The sequence below is a fragment of the Sylvia atricapilla genome, chromosome 7, assembly GCF_009819655.1.
Source record: "Sylvia atricapilla isolate bSylAtr1 chromosome 7, bSylAtr1.pri, whole genome shotgun sequence".
Lineage (NCBI taxonomy): Eukaryota > Metazoa > Chordata > Aves > Passeriformes > Sylviidae > Sylvia > Sylvia atricapilla.
Window position 1 is genome coordinate 19898948 of NC_089146.1, and position 17916 is coordinate 19916863.

General features: G+C 34.0%; 1 pseudogene; it reads left to right on the forward strand.

Moving 5' to 3' along the window:
* The window catches only part of LOC136363540 (sodium channel protein type 2 subunit alpha-like), a 45838-nt pseudogene that overhangs the window by 13270 nt on the left and 14652 nt on the right, over positions 1-17916 (forward strand).

Here is a 17916-nt window from a genome sequence, read left to right on the forward strand (position 1 = left end):
ACTGTAAATCTTACCCATTTAGTGACTTTCATCTGTAATGCATCTTGAAATCAGCCTGAGGCAGTGTATTAAAGATAACACTGAAAAATTCTTGAGGAATATAAATTATTATTGTTTTTCTTATACACAGACATGCATTTTGTATGATGTAATCTTCAGACTGTCATTTTTTGTTTCCTTTGCAGTCTTTTGCTGAGTGTTCATGGCTCCCTGTTTTCTCCCAGGCTAGTAGCAGAACAAGTATTTTCAATTTTAGAGACTACGGAAGAGAGAAAGGATCTGAAAATGAATTTGCAGACGATGAGCACAGCACGTTTGAGGATAGTTCGAGGCAGAAGAGGTTCTCTGTTTTTGCCGCGCAGACACAGCGAACGGCGCAGCAGCAACATTAGCCAGGCCAGTAGGTCATCCAGAAGGCTGACAGTCTTCCCAGTGAATGGGAAGATTGCACAGCACTGTGGATTGCAATGGAGTGGTTTCCTTGGTGGATGGACCTTCAGGTCTGTTGTCCCCTACTGGACAACTTCTGCCAGAGGTGATAATAGATAAACCAACGATTGATGGCAATGTAAGAAAGTTATAAATTACTACAGGTTTTTGTGGCATTTTCTTTGTTGCGTAGACAATGTTTCAATGAAATTATTGCTTTTAAAATGGTCAGGAAGTTGTGAATGCTTTTGCAGATCTTACTGTAATGAATGGGTTTGAAGTGATTAGACAAAAGTGAGAGGCTGAAGCATGAAAGAGAACAAGTAGTGAGGTTTACATACCTGCAAATCAAGGATATGCATACATCTGCTTAATGAGTCAGATTAGTAATGTTCCATTGCTAAATCTGTTCTAGAGCCCAAAATAAGATGTTCAACTCTTAAGCTTCCTGTACATTATTAGATTATTTAAATTTTTTTTTCTTTATGGTTTTAGCCTCCTTTTAAGTGCATTTTCTGATTCTCTGTCAGTAATGTGCTCGTTCTGCTTTCCTCCTATCTTCATACATTTGGTATTGTGCAAATATAGCATAGTCTTCAAGATTATGTTGACATTTTAAAAATTCTGAAAGCATTTTTTCCTCCTGGGTTTCAAAGAGCTTCTCACTGCCTAGGATCAGGGTATAATTAAAAAAAAAAACCAAAACTCCAAACCAGCCAAACATGTTTAATTTGCTTGGTTTTTCCTTTTTCCCTCAGTCTGCTTCAGGAATGGAGCAGAGACATCTGCATGTTTTTTTTCTAAAAATGTTATTTTACTGGAACAGAAATTTCTGTATGGGTCACAGTACCTGAAAGTATATCTGCCAGCTTCCTTGTGGTCATCGGCCAGATGCCTTGCAGTTATAATCTTCTTGCAGTTTATTATACTTTTATTTTCATGCATTTATTTAATGTATTAAGAGAATCTACCTATCCTTATGTATTCAAAACATCTTCGTAACTGAGGTGAGCTCAATACTATTGTTATAACACAATTTTCATTTTTTAAAATAAAATCATGTAAAACAGTATTCATTTTTTGATCAAATAAGTCAGACCTATGCCATTTCTTCACTTGAAATTCATAAACTAAATCAGAGTGATAACAATACGTTTAGGAAAATGTAATTTAAATCAGTTTTGAATGGGTATAGAGATCAAAACTGATCTTTAAAACTTACTTTTATGGGATAGTTGTTGATGCAGAATTTTTCTACCATTAATCACATATTTGAAGTATCTTGTGAATGAACTAGTTTAGAATGGAAATATTGGTAGAGAAAGTATGGAACTGGGAACTCGGAATTTGCTACACAAGTTCTGCAGGTCTTGCTTTGTTTTCTTGGCTTTAGTCCCCTCCAAAATTTCTTGGTGTCTAAAGTGGAGTGGTGTTATTTGAGTATAATGCAGTGGAAATACGGGAACTAAGTATCCGAATGTTTTTTCTTAATGTTTAATAAGTATGAATAGGATTAGAAGGTATATATGAAAAGAGTGATTTAAAAAGCATCACAGAATTTCTAAAGTTGAATTTAATTTACACACCTTTTTTTCTATCTCTCTCTTTTTTTTTTTTTTTTTTTTTTTTTTTTTTTTTTTTAATAGAGCACTACCACAGACATAGAAATAAAAAACAGACGTACAAGTTCGTATCAAATACCATTGGAGTTGCTGGAGGATCCTGATTTAAGGGAAAGGGCCATGAGTTTAGCTGATGTTATCACAATAGAATGGAAGGTGTGTTATAACTGTAGATACTTGAACTTTCTTGATATGGTCTTAGACTTGCTTGAGGTATTATATCACCATGCAAATACAAAAGAGAAAAATATGTAGCCATTGCAAATACATAAACTGAATAACAGGGGAAAAAAGCAAGTACATAGTGAAAAAAGAAAGGAAGGAATCCAATAAGCAGGCTGATGTAAAAAACTCATTCTGATTAAAATAGATAATGTGTATGTGTTTTATGCAGTTATTCATGCTTAGCAATGGAGTCACTGGAAGAAATGCCTCGTGATACATTTTGGACTAACTCTACCATGAAAATATTAGAGAAAATTAAAGTCCAGGCTTTAGTTAATAAGGAGAAGAAAATTTCTACAGGGATTCCTTGGAACTGTGGAATGACTACTAGTGAAAATCATGAAAAAATCTAGAATAATTTTCACAAACCCTATTCAGGCTAAAATTAATGTTATTTTGTCCTGAAAATAAGTACTTAAACATTTAAGAGGGACTTTTAAGTAAAGTTTTACTGGAAGAAGATCTTTAATCCTAAGCATAGTTTTTATGGCTTTTTACACAAAAATGTCATTAAAAATAGACAGTTTTTTAAATTATTTTGTCAGAACACGTGAGGTTTTTCATCTAGTCTTCTAAAACCTTTTGTGTCAGAAACAATAAGTTAAGTTCCTGAAAATCTGAGGTTCCTCCAACTGGCCTTAGTGGTTCCAGGTATAAAGATTAAAGCCTGAAAAAGCAGATAAAAAATAATCTTTTTCTCCAAAACTTGTTCATTATAAATTTTTCTTTTTCTCCAGAACTTGAGGATCCAGACAAAAATGTCCACCTTGTTGGGATAAATTGCCCACACTTTCTAATTTGGGACTGTTGTGATCCCGGTTAAAGTAAAGAGTCTGGTTGAATTGTCGTAATGGATCCATTTGTTGATCTGGCTGTCACTGTTTGCATAGTTTTAAAACACACTGTTTATGGCCATGGAACATTATCCAATGACTGAAAATTTGAGACTGTACTTAAAGTAGGAAATCTGGTAAGTCCTTTGAATGATAACAGTTTATACAGTTGGAACCTGGTTCTCTTTGGAAAGAATTGCTTTTTATTGTTTTTATTGTCATCCTGTAAATAAATGTTAAAGGTTTAATTTTACCAAAAATAGTCTAAAAATACACCATTTGGAATATATTGTATATAAAAAGTATTTGGGAGATGTTGTATCTTCAATTTGATTTCTGTCTTACAACTTCTTCAATAGAGTTTCCAAAAGCCAGAGTTTGAATTACATGAAACTGAAAGAAATCTGACATGCTTTTGTTTAGTATTACAAAATAAGTGGGAACCAGATTAGATTCTTTTAGTGTAGGTACCCATTAATAACACAAAAAGAGCTGAATGCCAATTTAGATTATTATTTTTCACTGCCATTTCTGTGTATTGATTTTGTATTTCCTTGAAGACCATTTATTTGATTGGACCATAACAATTTGAAAGGCAGAGAATGTGTGACTTATTCTAAGAGTATCTGTTGATACAGCTGGGTTTTTTTGCTTAGTAGACACAGTCTGTGGGTCAGATATGGTGAGGTAGCTTTGTTTGGTTATAACAGCAATAATACAAATATGTTATACTTAACCTATGCTTATTCTAAGTGGTTATTCTGGTGATTCTGATGTAGAAATATAATAAAACAATTTGGTTATTAGAATATGCGAAATTTTACTACACGTTGGTAACATACTCAGACTTAAGTGCAGAGTAAATGTATCAGCAACATTTCAATTGTATGCTGATATTTTTAGCCAATACTGAATAGCGTTCAGTGTTTTCACCAGACAAACATCTCATTGCTGCTGTTTAAAATATATATAGGATGTTTTTGAGGAAAAGATAGGAAAGACAAATAGATGAGGATTGGTAGCTGTTTCAGGGGGCTGTCATATGATTGTATCTGTGTTTTACCCAGGAAATTCCCATTTCTACCTTTCCTATGCAATGGAGTCATTTAGTATGTGTGAGTATAAGTGTTCCTTCATGCCAAGAATTTGTGTATGCTCCCAGTCAGCCAATATGCTGTTATGACACTGGTGTAGTTTCAGCAGTTGCTTTTTCCTTTTTGGACTCTGTAGCTCTACATTTTAAAGAATGTAAAATGGTCCTGATTTTTTTGAACTCATTTTCATCTTTCTGATGAAAGACAGTAATTTACGCAGTTTTATAGATACTAGTGATCATACATCTACAATAAATACAATGAATTTATTTCAGAGGTGTTCTTGCCTTCTGCTTCAGAAGATATCAGAGGCATTCAGAGTCAGAAAGGAGTTTTACTTAAAAAGCAAGCCTTAGCACAGTTGACTTTTTTTTGGCAGTTAGAGAAGCTTACTTGTGAGTTCTTATATAGACTTCATTAATAGTACATGACTCCATTTATGTCCAATCATTGTTTTCACACACGCCTTTGCTAAAGCGGCTTCCATTCTGACAAGAGCGAGTGTATTTTCTTGCTGGAGAGAGTTCCTCTAATTAGATGATGGCAGATATGAGGAGCAAATTTGGAGGCATGTTAGGAATAGCTTATTCTTCAGCAGACCCTAAATGTATCTTAGCTTTAACTGACATTACGTATTTATGCTACAGCTCATTTTGATGTTGCCACCTACCTTCTTTTGTGGGGTTCAGCTTGTGATAATTTTACGTAGTGGCATCCTGCTCTAAGAGGGACGTTACTTCTGTTTCTTATCTGCTGGTTCGATTTCTTTATATTTATCCATAAAGTAACAATAAAATTTTTTTTCTTCAGGTTTTTACTGAATTTTTGCAGCAGAAATGGTTCTCAAGATAATTGCCATGCATCCTTTCAATTATTTCCAAGTTGGCTGGAATATTTTTGATAGTTTTATAGTTACTCTTAGTTTGGTGGAGCTTTTTTTGTCAAACGTGGATGGATTATCCGTTCTCCGATCATTCAGATTGGTAATAAAACATCTGCATTAATTAATGAATTATGTTTGTACTTCAGCTCTATTCATATAAATAAGACACCTTTTAGCATTAAGTATATACTTTTTAGTAAGTCACAAAGGATATCTCTGTGGGTATGTTTTTAAAAATTATTTATCATTGAATACTATGTGCCATTTAATTGTTTAGAAGCAATATTTCCCTAAAAAGGGAAAGAGCTGTAATTTTATTGATTAAGCAGGAAGGATAAAACTCAGTGAAATGTACAGTTTGTTCACTGTATTTTGAGAAGTAGAAAACATTTGTAGTCTTGTTGACTTTCATATCTGGAAATAGCAAGAGGGGTAGAGGTGTTCTTTTAAAATGCAGGAATTATAAAATTCATGGGTTTAATAAATTTTAAGAAGATTGATTTTTCTTTTCCCCTTAGCAAAAAAAAATCTTTATTTTATTAGAAAAATATTTTAATTTTAGTTTGTTTCTACATTTAATGTCCATGATGTATAACATGTTCAGAATCCTCTATCTGAACAAATACAACCATTGTGCTGTTCCTTTCATGTGGAAAAGAATAGATATGCTAAACACCCCCCAAAAACAACAAACAAACAAAACCCTAGGAATAAAAAGGGCAAAGTCTACAATTTATTATGTTTTAAAAGTGTGGGTTTCATGAAACCTATGAAAGTTATGGTTGTTGGTATCATGTTGAAGCTGCTTCTTTTTGCTGTCGCTGGGAGTCACTAGTTTGTAATACTCTGTCATGTCTATAGCATTTTTGTAACTACTGCAAATAATGCCTGTATGTTTTTTTTCCAGTTGCGAGTTTTCAAATTGGCGAAATCTTGGCCAACCCTAAATATGCTGATTAAGATTATTGGCAACTCCGTGGGGCTCTGGGGAATCTGACCCTGGTGCTGGCCATCATTGTGTTCATTTTTGCTGTGGTTGGGATGCAGCTATTTGGAGATACTACAAAGAATGTGTCTGCAAGATCTCCAGTGACTGTGTGCTTCCTCGCTGGCACATGCATGACTTTTTCCACTCTTTCCTGATTGTATTCCGAGTGCTGTGTGGAGAATGGATAGAAACCATGTGGGACTGCATGGAGGTTGCTGGCCAAGCCATGTGCCTTACAGTCTTCATGATGGTCATGGTGATTGGAAATCTAGTGGTATGTAACAATTAATTTAGAATATGAAGGCTATGAGAACCACTAATTAATTATAAAGTATTATTATATGATTTTTGAATATAATTTTTGTTATGGTGGATGTATTATGAGTGTGGGTTTTGAAAGGGAGTTTTCTGTTTGTTAGATTTCTGATCCTATCTAGAGTCCTCAGCTTGGAGTGTGACCCCGTCAGGGTCTGGAGTGCAGTTCAGAGGTTGTGGATGAGATTGTGCAGCAGCGGGTGTTCAGGGTATTGTGGACTACTCCTCGTTACCTAGAGAGGGAGAGAAGAGCAAAGGCACTCTCAGTGTTGGACTTCCAGGGTGGAAGTTTTCCATTTGCTAAAGAGGATATAGCAGGGCCTTTTCTCCCTAACCAATTTAGTCATTGCTTCCAGTCACACATAGGCAAGTTATCAGGCCTTTTTTAAAAACTTTTTCTGATCTCTCCTGTCTAAATGACTGCTATTGCATTCTTAAGACTCTGAAAGGTATGCCATTTGAGACCTGCCTGCTGTACAACCAGCATTTTACATAAAATGGAGTAAGGAAACTTGAATTAGAAGGAAGTTGTTATGCAGAAAAAAACCCAGCTTCAATTGGTTCAGGTTTTCTTTTGCTTCTTCACTTTTTTGCTTCCTATTTCATAAGTGCTTTCTACAGATACTTCTGACATGGCCTGTATTATAACTGCTTTTTTTCTTTTTCAGAGGAAAGTGTCAGATTTGCACTAGTTTGTATGAGAGTATATATATATATTAAATTTTTTATATTTTATAACTTTCTGGTATTTAAGACATTCATTGCTCTGCTTATTGATCTGCCTTTTTCATTTCCTCTGTTATTTTATGTCTCTACTTGAAACAACTGTCAGTAGCAGAAGAGATTTTATATTAGCCATCCTAGAAGCATTCCTTAGGAATAAAATTTCTGAGAGGTACAAGATAAGTGTCTTTAAACCAAGCCAGCACTGCTTCTAGTTGCACAGCCACTTCAGGATTTTCTATAAATCTGTTGTCTTATAATGAAGAGAACTGTGAAGTTGTTTGATTAAACTCCATAAGTATTTTTCTAAACCAGAAGTTTGAACTTTGTGCAATGAAGTATCCGCCTATGTGAATATTTCCACGGTGTTTATTATATTCTGATTTTATTCCATAGCTCTAGGAAGACTTTTTACATGAGCAGACATCCCTGCTGTATGTTCAGGGCTGTGTTCACACTGAATTTTTTTTATCTTATCTTCCAAGCTGATAGAAGAGCTGATTTGAAGATTTTAAGAGCTGGTGCTCTGCTACTTTGACATTTGAATTCATGGTAACCTCTGTGATTTTATAACTGATATATGTTTTATGTTTCTTCTTGCTGTGGGAAAAGTATGACTTGGGGGTTAAAAGACAGGGTGCATTCATCATTTTTTATGTCACATACAAAAAATATTTGTGTGAATTTGGACCAGCATGTAGAAAAAATGTTTTCTGCTCAGATCAAAATGCTGCAATTTGCCGGAAAAGTAAACATCTCGAATCTGTTCAGACAGTACTGAAGAATCATTAATTTCTGACCTTCTACAAACACAAGCAATGTAAAGCCACAAAATCCCTTTGTTGAGATATAGGAAGGTATTGTGCTCGAATTGCATTTACTTTTATTTACTGTTTACTTTCAGAACCATATACTGTAAATGAAAACATGATTCATAAGAAGCATGTGAATGAAAAATGAAATAAAGTCACATCTGTTGTCTTGCCTTTTTTTTTTTTTTTTAAATTAGGTATTGAATCTTTTTCTGGCCTTGCTGCTGAGTTCATTTAGTTCAGACAACCTTACTGCTACAGAAGATGATAATGAAATGAACAACTTGCAGATTGCTGTTGCAAGAATTCAGAAGGGAATATCTTATGTGAAGAAAAGAGCAGGTGAATGTGTCCGAAAGTCTTGTTTGGGAAAACAAGCTGCTGTAAATCAAAGAGCAACAACAGATCAGTTGAGTGATGAGAGAAACCGTTGCATTTCCGACTGTCCTGAACGAAGGATAGATACGAAGTATGGCAAAAATGAAAATGGAATGGCCACTGTTATAGGTGGCAAGGATTATATATCATTCGTAAACAACCCCAGCCTTACTGTCACAGTACCAATAGCTGTTGGAGAGTCTGATTTTGAACATCTGAATACAGAAGAGTTTAGCAGTGACTCAGATTTGGATGAAAGCAAGGAGGTAAAAATTAAGTATTTTATATTTTGGATGAACAAATTACACTAACTGTCTTGTTTCATAGTGTAATTCTTCCTGCTTAGAAATGCAAAGCACTTTTAACTCAAGATTCTTGAGCTGTACAGAGAGTGAATAATCTGAAGTGGGAAAGTGGAGTTCCAGAGAGTGGGAGGTCCTGGAAGAACTGTATAAATTTATGTGAACCCATTTATAAAGATATTTGAAAAGCAAACTTTACCAATTGTTAGTTGAATAGAGAAATTAGTATATATGTACTGAATAAACAATGTCAAAAGACTGGGGGGTTTATAATTTTAATGTTTCTGTGAACTATGAATGTAAGTAAACTCTGATTTAAAAATAATAGAGAAGATATTAATAAGAATATTAGTACTCTTTAAGGAAAATCAGCATTACTTCTACTGGATAAACTTGACAGAGGTCCTGACTCAGGCTAATAAGAGCAGTAACAAGTTTTCATGTTCTGAAATCAAAATGATGGGGTAAAGCCAAGGGACCAATGTTTATATTATAAGGTGAATATATCAATTAAATCTCAGGAAAAAAAGAGAATTATTGAATGAAAAAATACTAATTTCTTACTTGTTTTGGGGAGTTTTAAACCAGTCACTTATAAGACAACTGCCTGTTTTTAAACTGGGTCAGCTCTAGGACTGTAGTCGTTTGTCAGCAGCTTCAGTCTGAGGGGAAAAGCAAAATCATGGATTTCAGCAGGATTTTGAAAGACACTAAAAATTCAGATTGCAGTCTGTGGCTCGAGCAGACTGTGTCTGGTATCACCACCTCTGGCACCTGAAGATGTGAGGACATAAATAGAATATCGTCGCTCGTGCAGACAGCTGTACTCCAGTCTGGATTGCTTTGTCTGGATTGCTTTGGTGTTTTTTGGGGGGGAAGGAGGGTTGTGTGTGGTTGGTTTTTGGGCATTCTGTTAATGAGTCTGAGACATTTTTGATTGGTTGTGGGCTCTTTAGGTTTTCAGGTGTTTTGATTTGAACTGACAATTAATTTGCCAGTATTACTTCCAAAGTTTAGAAAATAAGTTCTTTCCAGCGAAGTGTAGTGAAATTAAATTTAGAAAGGTGTAATAAGGTACTCTTTAGGTGTTTCTTTTATTGCAGAGTACAGTGTTCAGTATTACACTTATTTTTGTTGTTTCAGTAGCTTGTTTCCTGCTCCTTGATTTGTCCCGTCTGCTTTTTGAAGATTGTGTTACTGCAGATATTAGTTGAGAAGACCGTAGATTACTTAAGAGGTTTCTTTAAAGCAAAGCAAACAGTATTAATAACCTGTTTAAAATATTAACTGCTCTGTGTAATGAAGCTATAATGTTTGCTGGATAGCTACTACAACTTTTGCATATTATTAATCTGACTGAAGAATACTGGATTTCTTAGTGTTTTAGTAAAATTCGGTTTTGTGGAAGGAACATTTGATGAATCCGGGTAATATATATCTACCACTTGCCTGGAAATTAGCCTTCAAGATGAAGACACCTATTCTTCAGCATTTTATGTTTTAGAATTGAGTGACAAAATCTATGCCTTCTTACCTCTGATATTCAAGATGATACATGAGCACTAGCTGTTTATAAGATACTGTCGTCTAGTATCAATTTGACTTGCTCAGATTTGAAAAACTGGCTAAGAATTGGCAACCACAGGAGATACATAAACTAACACAACCCCCCACCCCGATTTTGTGTACGCTTGTTCAAAGTCAGTTGTAGATTATTTCAGCCCTTTATTTCAGATTTCCCCTTCAAATGGAGCAGTTAATGTTGGAGTTGTTACATAGCTACATTATTGGATAGATCCTTGACAAGTCATTGCTAAGAAGTGAGATCAGACTTTTACCAGAAGACAAATTGAGGAACTTACAGGTTTATTGCTAAGCATGAGGTTTTGTTTTTCATTGCTATATCTGCTACAATCCATAATGCACCTAAAACTATTTGAATTTTTTTTAATTATTCAGCTAAATATTTAAATATTGTGGGAAAATTTTCTTATGCAGAAGTTTCCATGTTTAACATGGTATGATTTATTTTTTGTTTTGCCTGCAGCTTTTTCTGAAAGAAAGGACCTAGATGTATCTTATTTAGCGTCTAGTGAAGACCAGAAATAACCTTGAAAATGGAATGCAGGGAGAAATATATTTCTGTTATTTTAATTGTTTAGTTAATGCCAATTAAAGGATAGCTAAAGCTGAAACACACCTATTGTGGATGTATCTGTATGTATTTTTTGTTTTGGGCCTTTTTTTTTCTTTTTTTTCTGGAGGAGGAGGATTTGAGGGTAAAGGAATTTTTCGTGGTGGTTTGGTTTTTTGTTTGTGGGGTGTTATTTATTTATTCAGGCACAAGTCCAGTATATGTCTATGAACTACAGGTGTTCTGCTGATCTTACCTTTTCCATTATATGTTTGGATATGCATCAAGCACTTATCAACACCTAAAAATTTTATGTTTTGCAAATGTGTGACATATCTAGAAAACATATTAAATAAGAAGGAATCCACACTTCTGTTTCCAGTACTCAAACAACCTCAAGGATACCCTATTTTAATTTCATTGCATACCATTCTTCTCACAGGAGTAAAATCAAGCTGGATCAGTCAAGACTGGTGCTTTTAAACCAGGCAGAGCAACGTGTCAGCATGTTTACACAGGTTACCTAAACCAATCATACATATTTGATCACTTCTGAGATTGATTGGCTGCATGCTACTCAGCTACAGTACCTTCTCCCCCATATGTTGCAATGTAGTGGGAACATACTCAGCCACCCTGAGTCCCATGACTCACATCACAGCATGACTCAGGGCAACACCAACATGTTCTTCTCTCCTTGTTACATCTTTGGTATTTTCTGTACTATTTCTGTGGCATAACCTGCATGCTTTGAAAGTTTTATTATTGTTAACTGGATGATTAGGCATCAGCATTTTTTAAGATTAAAAGAGGTTAACAACCTTAGATTTTATGACGATGGAGAGGTTGTCTTCACTTGATGTTTTCTGTTCATCTGCTGTATCATGTTTTTAGCTGTCCTGTAATTATGAACATTTTCTGATCATGTTCATTTTACCAATGCCTCTGTAATATTACATATATACAGGTACTTGTATGCTAAAATGTTTATATCTTTGATATAAATTGTTTTGTGTTTGTTCACAACATTTTTGTAATTCACATTTCAGTTTTCCCATATGAGAGAAGCTAAAATACAGGATGAAAGACACGCTACTAGGAACAATCAAATGTATTTTTTTTATACATGTGCATAGTTCCTTTGAATATGGATGTAATGATTTAGTTATATTCTAGTCATGAAGTTTATATATGTCTGCAAGGTTGGAATATAGGGAATCATTTATGTAAGTTTTGTTCTTCATCATAAATAATTGTTTTTTACTGAACTTAATCCAGTTGCTTTATTTTTATAAAGACAAATATAAAACATTAATCAAAATTTCTATGCATGTGTCTAAATAAATCTGAATGGTTTAAAACTATATAAATAAGGATGTTCAAACAAAAAAAATTCATATAGGAAAACTCACATAAGGATAAAATTAAGACTTTTTTAAAAAGACAAAATAGAAACTACTACACTCCCACACTTCTAAATATAGAAGCTCTAGAGCCATAAAACTCACAAAGTTTTTTATTTAGCTTAATTGTACCAAGCTATGCATTTCTTATTCCTGATAATCTCTTCTCAATGGTTTGACAGTTCTGCTCTTTACCATTTAGGGATCATTGAGGTAATGCTTTTGCAAATACAAATTTTGTTTGTATGGTTTTGTTGTGCAATCTTGCATTATATTCCATGCATTCTTTTGCACTGTATTATATATTGGAAGTATTTAGGTTTCTCTTTTGTGTCTGAGGGCATGGTAGACTGTTCAGAAGGAATGGAAAAATATCTTTCTAGGGATTTTTTTGAAGCTATTTTCGAAAAGGCACTTCGGTAGGGAGAAGTAGAATGTGGTAATATCCCATCCTAGTGGTCCCAAGTATGAAGGGATGAGACTTCTTTGATGGGTATTGATTATGTGACCCCGCTCTTAACTCAAGTTTCTGCTTGCATGAGTCTTGACAAGCACAGAGCAGCATGCAAACCAGTCAACTGGGAGCTTCCAATCATTTGACTGAAAAATGCACCAGTCTTTTTCATTTGGATGTCACTTTGTCTTACCCTTCCCTACATAATAAGGCAATGCTTTTTTTCAGTAGATATGTGTGCCTTTTTTTTCCCTAAATTCATCTATTTAATCTAGTGCTTAGTATACTTACAGATTGGCCTTCTTACCTTTGTTTAGTAAACTGAATGGCAGCTAATGGCCCTGAAAGTTGAAGGATGAGCATTTCTCTTCCTGGAATGATGCCCCAGATCAGTTAGACTCTTGCAAAGACTTCTGTTGTAAATAGCAAAGAAACTAGCTTGTCAATTTTTAATTAGGGGGAGATACTCTTCTATGCATATTGATTTTTATGATCACTTTTCATGTTGTTGTTGTTTGATACCTGCATCTTCGTGAAAAGTATGAGACTCTCACATAAAAAAAAAGAACCAATGTTTGATTAAATCTATAACTCTTCAAGCAGTAGGATTATGCTCAAGACCATCTGTGGAAGAAAGAGGAAACCAGACTACCTGGTTTATATCAAAATAGTCATGGAATCTCTAGTTTTATTTCTAGAGTAAAGAAAATTGCCTTTTGTAATTAAAAATAAATTTTGAAAAGTTCTAATCTCTGATTCTACTACCATGAATTATATAATTTCATGTTCTAAACACATTGATTCTTTTCAGTTCCTTTTGTGTTTGTGGTTGTTCATCTTTTATTCTTTCATTTGAACTAATGTCATCTGCTCAAACGGTGTACTAACCTTACATTTCAAATTACTCAAGGTACTTCACATTGCTTTAAATTTTTTATTAGTAATTTCACACAAAATTCCTTTATTCTTAAAAAGTATATATTTTAAAACTAATAATTTTACTTATTTAATTAAATATATTGATTTACTCACCACCACTACAACATTTTGCAATATATATGCTATGTCATGGAATGATGAAAGCAGCATAATAATAGAATGGTGGAGGGCATATTGTGCTATCCTTGGGTTCAGTAGAAGTGATTATAGGAAAAGTTGTTTGCTGTGAATATTGCTATTTTGAAATTATGTTGCTAAAAAAGAAAAGACATGTTTGCCATAAACATGAGTAATGTGGAGATTCTATTCCAGATAATCTGTTTGTAAAGTAATAGCAAAGTAGGCAATATAATAAAACCGTTTTAAATAAAAGTTAATGCAGAATACTGGGTTATTTATTGCTGTCATATTGTCTGTCTTTCACAAACAAAAACAAATTCAATACCAAAAATAATCTTGTCCTTTCACGTTTTACAATTGAGGTGTAAATACAACTTGGATAATAACTTCTTTGCATTTATCTCTTAAGTATCTCTTAATCAGAAAAATTAAACTCAATTAGTAAAAATGATGTTGATTTGACAAAACCAAGGTTGTTTTATAAACTATGCTTACATCATTCCCTACAGACATTACTCGTGTGACTTCATTACTGATGTTTGTACTTCTTGATAATACCATTGTAAAATGTCAGAGAATGCTGTGACCAAAACTACTCTGATTTAGTTTGGTACTCATACTTAATTTAAGTGTACAGGACACCACATCTTCCATTAAAATCTCCAGATCTCTGCAATACACAGGCAGATTACAAAATAATACATCAAGGCTTATTCTTGTATTGGATGGGGTGGTTTTGTGTGTGTTTGTGTTTGTTTTTATGTTTGGGGATCAGTTAAATAATGGGAATTATGTAATATTAATTATTTTTTAAACCCCTCCCAAAATTATTTCTGGGTGTTCCCTGTACAGGTATGTGTACCAGAGTAATGGGTAGTTTCAGAATGCACAATGTATTACATATGTGCATTGACAGAATACAACGTGAATTAATGCCAGTTGAAATGTATAAAAAAGGAATAGTAGGAAGCAAAATAAATAGAATATATATCAACAAATCAACTTGCTGACAGTTAACTTTCTAGAAATTCTGAAATTCCATGTTCTGCAATCTCTAGATAGAAAGTGGATGATTTATGCACATTTCAACAGCATTGACTGCTATATGTGGGTGTCTTTTTGTATTTCTGGTGAAAAATATCGTTCTTCTTATTACTGGCACATGGTGTTGCATGCTTAGTGAATTACACTTCTAAAATATAAATAATAACAAAATTAAAATATAATTGAATTTTATTTTCAGAAGCTAGATTTTTCCAGCTCATCAGAAGGAAGTACAGTTAATTTAGCTGCCTTTGGAGAAGAAAAAAGTGAGACTGAATCAGAAAAAGCATCGGAACTACAGGCTTGCTTTACAGAAGGTATGGAAATAAAATCTTGGCCTAGCAATTTAGTTTTGCTTGGTTGCAACAGACATTGGCAGTTCAAGGAAGCTATTTGCTACAGCAGCCCTGGATCCTAGTTCATCAAGTCTAAGGGTATGATAGTTTAGCCTGTTGTAGATAGCAATACTGATATCTATGAAGTACTATTTGTTAAAGTAAAGTTCAAAATGTGTGTATTTGATCATTTATAGTATTTTAAAATAATCACCAGGCCCAATTCTATAAACTTATTCTCAGCAGACAGTAATTCTTTTGATTTAAATTACTTTGCCAGTAGTAAAATCTGCAAGATCAAACCCTACACTAGGCTCACTTTACTGAGAAGTTTAAAATGGAATCATGTGATTATTCATGGTCAATTCCTAGTGCAAGAAAGCAATTGTGTTTGTGATTCAGATCATCCACTGTCCTTCAATGGAAAGTTTGACCCAAACAAAAAGCCTGCTTTGTTGACATTACACCATTAATGAGGGGAGAGGGTGTGTAAATATACTGTGAGTTAAAACTTGCATGTCCTTAACTTTTTTGGGTTATTTTATTTCTGTATAGCTATATCTTCTAGAGGACTACTGAAATTTACTATGTAGGAAAGAATTTCTGGTTTTCTGTGATGTTATAGATCTTAATTTCCTTTCAAATCATGAGTAAAATAACTCAGAAAAAAATATGGTCCAATATTAACTCTCCTATCCTGTCCATACTTTTTAATTTACTGTTTTGGAGACATCTTTGATTTAGGCTAAAACTTTTGTCGTTTGAAGTATTATTTTACTCATCTTAATAAAACAAAAATTGTTTGTCTGTGGAGCTGTATTGACTATTGCAAGATCTTAATTTGAAAAAATTCAACAAACGTACCTTTCTCATGTGATTTGCCAATGTATTACAATTTTTTTCTTATCCTTGTGCTATGTGATACCAGTTCATTCTTGGGCATAAGATTCATTTTTTCATAATGTAAACATTTTGAGTGGTTGAAGGTAAGGTAGTTAATGTTCTTCACAGTGGCAACTGTTTCACATAAGATAATGAAATATAGTGTAACTTATTTGTAACATATGAACTTAATGACACTTAACAGGAAAACTAGAATGCCTTAGGGACCCCTTGAGGTCATGTCACCTTGGTTTTGCTTCTAAGTGATTAATAAGTTTTAAAGAATTAAGGGGAAATAAATTTGGCTAGGCAGATACTGAGGTTCATTGCTAACAATGCCTTGAGGCCCCGTGGTAAAGTAAGGAGGTCTCCAATGTGAGGCAAATTTCTGTGGACAGTTGCCACATACCTATATCACATTGGAAGAGCTCTCATAATCTCCTGTTAAAATATTTGTTTATGTAAAGTAGTATTCTTAGTCAGCCCTTGGACCATTGGTTGTTCCTCAGCATAATAAAAATAGTATTTATGTCTGATTTATTTGAACCTTTTCTAAAAGGCAAAAGCTCTTTCAAAAGAGGAAGCTTTTGTATTCTTAAACAAGTTCATGTGAAAGTTGATATGTATGCTCTTTGTTCCTACTCCCTGACAATTTGCAAATGTTCTTTAATTATCTGCATATAAACTGAATAATACATATTTTAAAATGTATTTGTAAATGAAAATTAGCTCAATTAGATGACTGTCCTTTACTAATAAGCTTGATGTAGCATCAGAGTAGAGAAAAAATTGCAAACACTCAAATGGTCCTATATCCAAAGTATAAAATTGGAACCATAAGTAGCATGAAGTAGCTTGATCTTCATGGAACAGGAGCTAGCTAAGAGTGATTTGATTTTTCAGGATAATGAAAATCCTGCCATATAACAGTTTCTTAATTTTTGTGCTATTAGGCTGTGTACAAAAGTTTAAGTGCTGTAAAGGCAATAGGGAGAGCACACAAGGAAGAATCTGGTGGAACCTTCGAAAAACCTGTTACAAGATAGTAGAGCACAACTGGTTTGAATCATTCATTGTCTTCATGATTCTTCTCAGCAGTGGTGCTCTGGTAAGTAGAGCTCACACCCATAGAAACTGTACCTATAAAATGTTTAATCAAAGTTAATATTTTAACACATGAGTATTCATTTGTAATAAAACACAAAATTGTCTTTGAAGAGAACTTGGAACTAAATTCCCAGAATATTTTGGGTATTACATTTAATTTACTTTACATTAAAATTTTGATGAATTCAAGGTGATGTGTGTGTTTATGAAAAAGATTATGCTAAAAATCTTGTTTAAGAAATTATAAAAATCATGAAAAAGGAAATGTATTCATGAAACAATTATTCTACTTCAGATGAAAATTGTCCCCAAAAGCAGATACTGAATTAATCATGTTCTTAATGAATATTTTGCTACAGTTTTAGTTGCAGTATTTCTGGACTGTTACATAGGAATTCTTGAATTCCTTTATACTATTCCTAGTGACATTTAGTGCTTCACATATTTGGGTTCATTTTGGTTGCTGATTGACATGGGATTTGCTCTGTATTGTCTTGGTGTCAGCTCCAGCACCTAAAGCACCTTCTCTTCCTTCTTCTCTGACCTTGGCATGTACAGAGTAGTTTCTCTCACTTTTTTCCTTTAGTGCTCATACTTGCATGCAGTGTTTTGCCCTTTCTTAAATATGTTTTCCCAGAGGTACTGTCAGCTTCATTGTTGTGCTCTGCGGTTTCCTGTGTGGGATCGATTGTGGAGCTGGCACAAAGCCATCCCCTGGTCTCTTCTAACAGAGGCCATATCCACAGCCTCCCACTACTAAAACCTTGCCATCGGCACCTAAAACTGAAATTCACTAGAGATTATCAATGTAACATCTGCTCTCTTTTGTTACTTGGAGTTGATGTAATGATGAGACGGCCTTCTGACAGAGCCTGGCTGGGTTTTTCAGGCTGA